Source organism: Lissotriton vulgaris, unplaced genomic scaffold (genome assembly GCF_964263255.1).
Source record: "Lissotriton vulgaris unplaced genomic scaffold, aLisVul1.2 SCAFFOLD_1887, whole genome shotgun sequence".
Classification (NCBI taxonomy): Eukaryota; Metazoa; Chordata; class Amphibia; order Caudata; family Salamandridae; genus Lissotriton; species Lissotriton vulgaris.
This window is the reverse complement of record NW_028253476.1, coordinates 192,625-203,578: the sequence shown is the minus strand read 5'-3', so window position 1 is coordinate 203,578 and position 10,954 is coordinate 192,625. Positions and strand designations below refer to the sequence as shown.

The 10,954-nt window shown below is 48.7% G+C and overlaps 1 long non-coding RNA gene across 1 annotated transcript in view; it reads left to right on the top strand.

Annotated features, from left to right (window-relative positions):
* Positions 1-1,718: 1,718 nt before the first annotated feature.
* LOC147660956 (uncharacterized) overlaps positions 1,719-10,954 on the top strand; it is a 38,097-nt gene continuing 28,861 nt past the window's right edge. The window contains exon 1 of the long non-coding RNA XR_015306102.1: positions 1,719-1,868. This is a non-coding gene — a long non-coding RNA (uncharacterized LOC147660956). The remainder of the gene's footprint in view (positions 1,869-10,954) is intronic.

Sequence of the window (10,954 nt, the reverse complement as noted above, 5' to 3'; positions counted from 1 at the left end):
CGCGGACCGTTTGTAACCATCATCTTCATCGGGACCTGCTGGCTCCGCCGCGGACCGTCGTTTCCTTCGTCCATCTCGGGACCTGCTGGCTCCGCCGCGGCCCGATCATCTAGAACGCCGAGCTCGAGGATTGAGAGCTATTTCCACCTTTTTGGTAACAAGACTGTCCCGCTACCCTTTTCCCGAACCAGAGACCAGAATCGAGGGGACCCCTGAGTCCAGACCTCCTTGTACCATTCCATCGTAACTTAAAGAATTGCCTATAAAGTCTCGTTGAACTTTAACCTTGTGTGGTGTCCGTCTGTGGGGGGGAAGTTACTTGTCTGTACGATCGCTGGAGACGGCTCTCCCTGGAGACCGCTCCCCTTATCCTCGTCCGACCCTCCCGGTCCGTCTAACAGAGAGGGTGCGAGCTGCCTTGGGAGGGAGCTGTGTGCAGCTTCAGCACATGAGGGAGAGGGTGCGAGCTTCCTTGGGAGGGAGCTGTGTGCAGCTGCAGCAGATGAGGGAGAGGGTGCAAGCTCCCTTGGGAGGGAGCTCTGTGCAGCTGCAGCACATGAGGGAGAGGGTGCGAGGTTCCTTGGGAGAGAGCTGTGTGCAGCTGCAGCACATGAGGGAGAGGGTGCGAGCTGCTTTGGGAGGGAGCTGTGTGCAACTTCAGCATATGAGGGAGAGGGTGCGAGCTGCCTTGGGAGGGAGCTGTGTGCAGCTTCAGCACATGAGGGAGAGGGTGCGAGCTGCCTTGGGAGGGAGCTGTGTGCAGCTTCAGCACATGAGGGAGAGAGTGCGAGCTTCAGTGGCTGGGAGCTGTGTGCAGCTGCAGCACATGAGGGAGAGTGTGCGAGCTTCAGTGGTAGGGAGCTGTGTGCAGCTGCAGCACATGTGGGAGACGGTGTGAGCTTCCTTGGGAGGGAGCTGTGTTCAGCTGCAGCACATGAGGGAGAGGGTGCAAGCTTCAGTGGTAGGGAGCTGTGAGCAGCCGTAGCACATGAGGGCGAGGGTGCGAGCTGTCTTGGGAGGGAGCTGTGTGCAGCTGCAGCAGATGAGGGAGAGGGTGTGAGCTTCAGTGCCTGGGAGCTGTGTGCAGATGCAGCACATGAGGGAGAGGGTGTGAGCTTCCTTGGGAGGGAGCTGTGTTCAGCTGCAGCACATGAGGGAGAGGGTGCGAGCTTCAGTGGCAGGGATCTGTGTGCAGCTGCAGCACATGAGGGAGAAGGTGCGAGCTTCCTTGGGAGGGAGATGTGTGCAGCCGCAGCACATGAGGGAGAAGGTGTGAGCTGTCTTGTGAGGGAGCTGTGTGCAGCTGCAGCATGTGAGGGAGAGGGTGCGAGCTTCAGTGGCAGGGAGCTGTGTGCAGCGCAGCACATGAGGGAGACGGTGTGAGCTTCCTTGGGAGGGAGCTTTGTTCAGCTGCAGCACATGAGGGAGAGGGTGCGAGCTTCAGTGGCAGGGATCTGTGTGCAGCCGCAGCAGATGAGGGAGAGGGTGCAAGCTGTCTTGTGAGGGAGCTGTGTGCGCGTTGAAGCTCCCTCAGGGTTGTCCTGCACACTGATGGCTTTGGGTCACTGTGTAAGGCTGGACTCTGTGGAGCCCCTCTCTGTGCTCAACCGTCGTCTGCATTGTACAAACTGCCTCCAATGATCATGAAAAGACTTCAGGGGCTGGATCTGAATGACGAGGCCGCAGACTCACCGACTCTTACATTTTGTTCATTACAGAGAAAGACGGCGACTGTGTTCCATTTCCTCCGGTTCCGATAGACATCTGCAGGGGTCGTTTCCGCAATGACTGCGGCCTGAACAACCAGAACTGCCATGGGATCCAGAAATGCTGCCTCGTCGACTGTGTCGCGTCTTGCGTTGCAATAGGTATGGGGGCAATGCAGGGGTCTCCATGGCAACGCCTGGGGGGAGGGGGGCTCACACACTTCCGGCTGCTTTGGGTCCGGCAGCCCCACGGAACTGGCACAAAGTAGGGGCCTGATCTTTACCATAAGTGTAAACTGAACATACATTCAGACGCGTAGGGCTGCAGGCAGGGGGCGCATTCCATGGTATTGTCAGAGTCCAGCCTGAGCCTCTCTGAGAATAAACCGATGACAACTTCATACTTCACAGGTGAGCCCAGAGCAGGCCCAGGCGCACCTGACTGATAGACGTCATCCCTGATGCTAAGGTTCGGGAGAAATATCTATATATGTACAATAATGAACCTCAATACAGGTCATTCCGTAACCATGGTTAGGGGCCCCGGTGCAATAAAAGGTTCCTTCAAACTTTATTAAGATGCATAATAGCAGTGCAAGCTTCCTTTGCACACAAACAGGGCAAGAGTTGGCAGCAGCAGTACAAGTTTACTGCAGAAACAGAGTGAGTAGCACCAGTACAAGCCCCCACAACATCTACAGCACTGGCTGCTATGGGGGCAATGGTGGTCTGACTGCCTTATTGTAATAGGGTGGTCGGGAGACCGCCACCGCTGCGCCCCCATGAGTCTGGAGGTCAATGGACCGCCAGACTCGTAATTCAGCTCTTAGTATGTGGCGATTACTCTTGTATTTTCAACTTTGTGCAGATCCACCAAGCGGGGACTGGCAGGCTCAAAATAAAGGGGTGCTAACAAGTGCTGATTTTCTGGTAAACTTGCCACTGCATGACCCATCTGCAGACAATCTGGCTGATGCCAACAAGAATGCGTTTCTACTGGTATGTCATGTGTCACAGCGGTGACTCTCACTTTACGACTCCAGGGTCACAGCCTTCATGTTTTCTGGCCCATTTTTATTATAAGAAGAGTGAATAAAAGCGTATTATTCACTCTGAGTGTACAAAGAAATGGCATCAAGCAGCAGACTGAGGCAGCTAGTGACAGTGTCTGACGGCTGGCGCAGGCAGAGTAGGGCTCCAGCACCAGACATCAGAAGATTATCCAGGGCTGGCGAAACCCCCAGGCCTGCTGGCAGGACCCTGCACAACTCTGTGCCTCCCCACCTGTGATGTGCTAAAGAGCCACATCTAAATGTAGCCATGGGCGTTGCAGGCTGAAGCCCTGCAGTGACTATGGATACACACCAATCAGCCAGTCGACCCACCCATTCCCAACTCGTCACTTGCTGGCACATGCATCAACAATGCCATTTGCGATTCCTTAAAAGCGAAAAATAAAGATTCGCTAAAAAGGAATAGCAAAAGGCTAAGCATGTAGGAATCGCTTAAAAATTTGCAATTTCTAAACATTCCTTAATTGCGACTCGCAAATTGCGAGTCGCAATTAAGGAATACCTCCCCATTCATTCCTATGGGCCTAGAGGCCTATAGGAATGAATGGGAAGACATTCTCGATTTGCGATTCTCAATTAGAGAATCGCAAATTGAGAATGCCATTTCAAAGGTACCAGGGTGTCAAAAGGACACCGTGTTGCACTCCTGAAATCTGCATATGAGAACATCTTGCACACACACATGCCCCAAGGCATGTATGTGAGTAAAATGGAACTTTGAAAAATGCACTAAAGTGCATTTTTCCAAGTTTTTGCCAATTACCATGAAGTTCAACTTCATGGTAATTTGCTCCCCCTATTAGCAAAATCGCTAGTTTTTTAACTTTAATGCATTGCATTTAAGGAATTTCTATTTGTGATAATTTCAATGGCTATTGAAGTAATCGCAATTTAGAGATTACTTAAGTTGCGATTTTTGCATTTGGGATGATGCATCCCAAATGCAAAAATACAGTTGCAAAGGCACAGATTCTGAGAATCTGCCTGTTTGCGACCGGTTTTTGCTTTGATGCATGTGGGCCATAGTTGGCAAACGGTGGGGTGAAAGTGATGACTGAAACCTCAGATCTGTGACTGCGAGTCCGAGGTTTAAGGTTCATGCTCCTGCCCTGAGAGCAGAAAGAAAGACTCCAAACAGGAACAAAGGAGGCAACAGGGAGCGTACAAAACAACCTTTAAAAGCTCTGTATGTTTGCATGAGAGTGTGTTCTTGCGAGTGAGTGCATGTATGAGCGAAATGTCAGTGTGTCTATGTGTGACTGTGTGAGTGTCAGTGAATGAGTGAGTCAGAGTGAGTGAGAATGAGAGACCGGAAGAGTGAGCACAAGTGAGGATGAATGAGAGAGAAGGACTGGATGAGTCACTATCTGAATGAGTCATAGTCAGAGAATGAGTGAGTCAGAGTGAGTCAGAGTGAGAATGAGTGAGATAGAGTGAGTCAGAATGAGAATGAGTGAGATAGAGTGAGTCAGAGTGAGAATGAGTGAGACTGAGTGAGACTGATTGAGTCAAAGTAATTGAGAATGAGTGAGACTGAGACTGCGTGAAACTAGACACGTCAGAGTGAGAATGTGCGAGACTGAGTGACATTAACTAAAAATGAGTGACACTGAGTAAGTGAGTGAGTTGGAGAGTGTCAGAGTGAGAATGACTGTGAATAAGTGAGTCTGAGTGAGTCCGAGGGAGATTGACTGAATCATAACGAATGGACCTGGGTTTAAACTGAATGAATGACTGAATAAATAATCAACTTGTAAAGCACTAACAATGCCCAAAGGCGTCAAGGCGCTGACAGCTGAAGCCAGCTCACAGGAATGTAGATATCAGTACTCTAAAGATTAAAGGGCAAAAAGCCAGGTCTTTAAAGATTTATGAAAGAGTGGATGTGACTCTAGACAAGACAATGATATAGGTAGGGTGTTCCAAAGTTTGGATACTGCCGCAGCAAAGGCTCTTCCTCCCCACTTTGCCTTTCTGAACCTGGTTACTACAAGCCAGATCTTGTTGGCAGAAAGCAGCTGTCTGGAGGGACATAGCGCTGGAACAGGTATTTGATGACTTCTGGGCCAAGGTTCAAAAGTGCTTCATGTACGATACATAGGGCTGTAAACAGAATTCGCTTTTCGGCAGAAAGCCAGTGCAGTTTTCAAATGGCAGGGAAAATCGAATGAAATTTCGTAAACTAAGCGAGACTAAGAATGAGTGAGTCACAGTGAACTTGAGAGAGACTAATTGAGTCAGAGTGGGGTTGAGTGACAGTAAGTGAGAAGGTTTGAGACTGAGCGAGAATAAATGAGACTGCTTGACATTGAGTAACACTGAGTGACTGAGTGAGGCTGAGACAGAATGAATGTGAATGAGTGAGACTCAGTGAGTCTGAGTGAGTTAGGGTGAGAATGAGTGAGTCAGAATGAGTGGGACTGAGTAAGTATAAGTGAGATTAAGTGTGTAGGAGTGAATCAGAATAAGATTGAATAAATCAGGAGGTGTTAATCAGGGAGAGCTAATGACTCAGAGGGCGGCTGAGTGAGACTTAGTATGGGTGAGTCAGAGTGAGACTGAGTTGAACGGAGACTCAGTGAGAATGAATGAGTCACAGTGAGATAGAGTGAGTCCGATTTATTTAGGATGAGATGGACTTAGTGCGACTGAGTGAGTCAGAGGGAGATTAAATTAATCAGAATGAGTGAGATTAAACGAGACTGAGTGAGATTAAGGGAGACAGAGTAACACTGGGTGAGTCACTGAGACAGAGTGAGTAAAGTTTAGTGAATGTACTAATGTGATTAAGTAAATGAGGGTAAGGGACAATGATTGATATAGTAAGACTGAGTGCCAGTGAGTGTGAGCAAACACCCCTCACCCTCTGAGAAGCAGCCAGGCTTACTCATTAGAATTTGGAACAAGGATTGCACTTCACTACTTTTAGAAATCAACAGCCACCACTGCTGTGTCAGCTCATCATAGGGAGGGGAAAAGTTAAAGAATGTCAATAAAGTGTTGTTTTGCTTATATCTTTGGTGTTTGATGAATCAGCATTGAATGCAGCAAGCAGTAGGCAAGATACACCAGGACCAGTGTTTCAGGTTTTATTAGGCAGATCTAATGAGAGGATAATAAAACGTAGGATTCAACTATGTTTTAATGAACTTATAACTTTGGCACATTTCACGATCAACACAAATTGTGGCAGCCATCTTGTAAGTTTAACTTGTGGGAGAACTTTTTTTAAAAAAATGAAGCGTGGGCTCTCTTCGTTTCTGTGAGCCCCCGGGTGGACCGAGTCCCAGGGGTAATGTGCAATACATCTGCGGGAGCTGCGCGGGGCCCCAAAGCCCCAGGGAATGCCACCTCCCCAGGGCTTTATTTATTATGCACGGGGGCACGCGGCCCCCCGCTGCCTGGGGGACTGCCACTTCCACGGGGCTGTTCACAAATATGGGTGGGGGCCTTGCGGGCCCCCAAAGCCCCAGGGACATTTACCTCCACAGGGCTTCAATGTAATTAGAGAAGTGTGGGGGGGCTCCTGCCCCTCTCCACTGACCCGGGGACCACAACCTCCTCTGGGCGCTAATTATGTTAATGCGGGGGTCCGTTGCAGACCCCCAGACCTGGTGACCACCACCTCCCCGGGGCTTTCAACTTGTTGGAGCCCTCCATGGCCCTGCGAACCGACACCCCCCAGTGCGGCTCCAGTAATGAAGTGCCCACCCCAAGGACATTGCAGTTTGCTCCCGCCCTGTCATTGCAAACTCTGCTTTGTTTAATGGAGCGAGAGCAGAAAACCTGCTCTCGCTTCCATGAAGCAAAGCAGATTGCTTTTGGACAAGGGGAGCTGCATGTCGGCAGCTCCCCTTGTCCAAAAGCAATGCCGTCTCCCGCAAGGGACCACAGACCAGAGGTGGTCGAAGGCCATGTCTCTTTTTACACCACTCTGCAAATGCGCCTCTTGGCACTCTGCTGGAGGCGTGTTTGCAGAGTGGTGGCAAAAGGGGGCATGACCTGTGTCCACCTCTCATCAATCCCACTATCTGGGGCCTACTGGAGGTATCAGGTAGGCTAGTTGGACCCTAAGCACCCCAGCAGTGAAGGGGACTTTAATCCCCACCAAAGAGCACGCCAGGGTTCGTGTTTGCAGACTGGTGGTCAAAGGGGGCATGGTATGCTATGAGTACTTACCAATGCTGCTGTGTGGGACTTACTGGAGGTGATAGGAGGGATAGTTGGCCCCCAAGGTTGTTCTTGGGGACGAAATACCCCTCCTGTTCCCTCAAGTAATTCCCACACAGTGGGATTGCTAAGAGGTCTTCGGAGGCCACGCCCCCCTATCTCCACCACTCTGCAAACGCCCGTCCTGGCACAATATGTGTTAGGGGATGAAGTCCACTATTCTCCTGAGGGACTTTGGGGGCTAAGAAGCCCTCCTGGTACCTCCTGTTAGTCCTACACAGCGTAATTCCTAAGGGCTGGTCGGAGGTCCAGCCCCCTTTCTCCACCACTCTGCAAACGCGACTAACAGTTAAAGAAGCATTTGTAATGTAATAGGTGTCGCATTTGCAAGAGTTAGATGTTGGTGTTGTAAATGTAAACATTTTTATTAATGTTTTTTGGAGTGGAGTAGATGTATGTTGTGTGTAGTGGAATTATGTGGTATGTTGTGCAGTGAAATTATGTGAATAGAAAGTATGTGGTATTTAGCGTATAGGTATTATGTAGAGTGGGATTATATGTTATGGAGAGTAATTATGTGGTATGGTAGTCTGTGTTATGGAGTGATAACCTCAGGTTTAGTCTTCCTCGTTTCCATAGAAGCTAAACTATGAACTCAATGAGACAAAAAAGAAGGAATCACTGAGGAGAACTTCTGGACCTAGTCAGAGGAAGGAGCAGGGCCACTTGAATTATGCGACTGTTTGGCTGCACTGACGTTTGCACAATTAAACATTTTCCGCATTAGCCACATAATCCATCTTCTGCTGCCTAATCTACAGATTTGAACAAAAAAACGCCTTGTTTCTAGCTCAAACGGCTCAAACATTACCAAAAATGCAGCAACAAGAGTTACACCATGGTGAAGGTCCTTTGCAAACTTAGAATGGTCACCTGTTTCTTATTGCTTAATGTGGGTGTTAAATTGGTACTAATGGTGTGCAAGCCACTCTTGCCACTTTCTGCATTTCTGTTGCTTCCTTCTGTACCTTTCTTTCTTTTTCTGCACTTCTCTTGCCTCTTTCTGCAAATCTCTTCTACTTTCTGCACCACTTTTGCCTCTTTCTGCACCTCTGTTGCCTCTTTCTGCACCTCACTTGCTTCTTTGTGCACCCCCTTGCCTCTTTCTGCACCTCTCTTGCCTCTTTTTGCAACCCTCTTCCCTCTATCTGCACCCCTCTTGCTTCTTTCTCCACCCCTCTTCCCTCTTTCTGCATCTGTTGTTTCTTTCTGTACTTCTTTTGTCTTTCTCCACCCCACTTCCCTCTGCCAGCACCTCTGTTGCTGCTTCCTGCACCTCTCATACTTCTTTATGCACCCATGTGCCACTTTCACACCCCTCTTGCCGTACCCCTCTTGCCTCTTTCTCTACCTCTGTTCCTCCTTTCTGCACTTCTTTTGTTTCTTTCTGCACCTCTCACTACTTTCTGCAACCCTTTCACCTTGTTCACTACCACTCTTCCCTCTTTCTGCACCACTGTTCCTTCCTTCTGCACTTCTGTTTCTTTCTGCACCCCTCTTGCTACTGTCTGCACCCCTCTTGCCTCTTTTCTCACCTTTCTTCCCCCTTCCTGCATTTCTGTTGCTTTTTTCGGCACCACTCTTCCATATTTCTGCACCTCTGTCGCTTCTTTCTGCATTTCTCTTGCATATTTCTGCAACCTTGTGCCTTTTTCTTCAACCCATTTCCCTCTTTCTGCACCTTTATTGTCTCTCTCTGCACCCCTGCTCCTTCTTATTGTACTTCTTCTGTTCCTTTCTGTACTTCTTCTGTTTCTTTCTGCACCTCTCTTGATTCTTTCTGCACCCCTCTTGCCTCTTTATCCAACCTTCTTACCCATTTCTGCCTCACTGTTGCTTGTTTCTGTACTTCTCTTGCCTCTTTCTGCACCTCTCTTACTTCTTTCAGCACCCTTTGTGCCTCTTTCACACCCCCTTCCCTCTTTCTGCACCCCTCTTGCCTCTTTCTGCACTTCTTTTTTTGTTTCTGCACCTCTCTTGCTTCTTTCTGCACCCCTCTTCTATCTTGCTGCAGCCCTCTTCCCTCTATTTGCACCCCTCTGTGGTATTGCGTTCTCCAGGCCTACATACTCCGCAGAATACCCTCTACACCATAAGAACTGTTGGCACGGAAACTAGAAAATGCAAAAGACAAGTTTATTAAGACCCCATGGGGTGGTGGTACATTCCTACAGCACCTTTCGGCAATGCAAGAAGTATCACACCGAACATCGGTGTAAGTCCTTCTTTTATACAGTTTTACAGACATTAAAAAATAGGCAGTACATGGTTACAGAGTTTTAGGTACATATATGGTCATTTTTGGAACACAGCCAGCTCATGGGAGGGGTTACAACACCACTGGTCAGTTTGGCGGAACATTCCTAAGTGATGACTGGTCAATCGGAACTGCGCATGTGCGGCTTGACCATTACTAAAAATAGCCTGTTGCTGGGCAAACTTGAGTGGTCAGTGGTACAGAGGACGGACAAAGGGCATGCTGACCACGAGGCGACACATTCGCTAAATTGGCCGCCGTAACATACAAAATGGCGTTTAACAACTATGGCCAAGATAAGGAAATAATGTGTAGCAAAGCTTAACGCTAACCCAGTCATTTATCAAATTACGACACCTCTTGTCTCTTTCTGCAACTCTGTTCCTTCATTCTGCACTTCTTTTGTTTCTTTCTGTACCTCTCTTACTTCTTTCTGTACCACCTCGCCTGCTTCTGCACCCATCTTCCCTCTTTCTGCACCCCTTTGCCTTTTTCTGCACCCCTCTTGCCTCATTCTGCACCTCTGTTCCTTCTCTCTGCTCTTCTTTTGTTTCTTTCTGCACCTCTCACTTCTTTCTGCAACCCTTTTGCCTTGTTCTGTACCCCTCTTCCCTCTTTCTGCACCGCTGTTCCGTCTTTCTGCACTTCTGTTTCTTTCTGCACCCTACTTGCTTATTTCTGCACCCCTCTTGCCACTTTCACACCCCTCTTGCTGCACACCTCTTGCCTCTTTCTGTACCTCTGTTGCTTTTTTCTGCACTTCTTTTGTTTCTTTCTGCACCTCTCACTTCTTTCAGCAACCCTTTTGCCTTGTTCTGTACCCCTCTTCCCTCTTTCTGCACCGCTGTTCCTTCTTTCTGCACTTCTATTTCTTTCTGCACCCCACTTGCTTATTTCTGCACCCCTCTTGCCACTTTCACACCCCTCTTGCTGTACCCCTCTTGCCTCTTTCTGTACCTCTGTTCCTTCTTTCTGCACTTCTTTTGTTTCTTTCTGCACCTCTCACTTCTTTCTGCAACCCTTTTGCCTTGTTCTGTACCCCACTTCCCTCTTTCTGCACCGCTGTTCATTCTTTCTGCAATTCTGTTTCTTTCTGCACCCCACTTGCTTATTTCTGCACCCCTCTTGCCTATTTCTCCACCCCTCTTCCCCTTCCTGCATTTCTGTTGCTTCTTTCTGCACCACTCTTCCCTCTTTCTGCACCTCTGTTGCTTCTTTCTATACTTCTCTTACATCTTTCTGCAACCTTGTGCCTCTTTCTCCACCCCTTTCCCCTCTTTCTGCACCTTTATTGACTCTCTCTGCACCCCTGCTCCTTCTTTCTGTACTTCTTCTGTTTCTTTCAGTACTTCTTCTGTTTCTTTCTGCACCTCTCTTGATTCTTTCTGCACCCCTCTTGCTCCACACTTCTTACCCATTTCTGACTCTCTGTTGCTTGTTTCTGTACTTCTCTTGCCTCTTTCTGCAACTCTGTTGCTTCTTTCTGCACCTCTCTTGCTTCTTTCAGCACCCCTCGTGCCTCTTTCACACCCCCTTCCCTCTTTCTGCACCCTTCGTGCCTCTTTCTGCACTTCTTTTTTTGTTTCTGCACCTCTCTTGCTTCTTTCTGCACCCCTCTTTTATCTTCCTGCAGCCCTCTTCCTTCTTTTTGCACCCCTCTTGTCTCTTTCTGTACCTTTGTTCCTTCC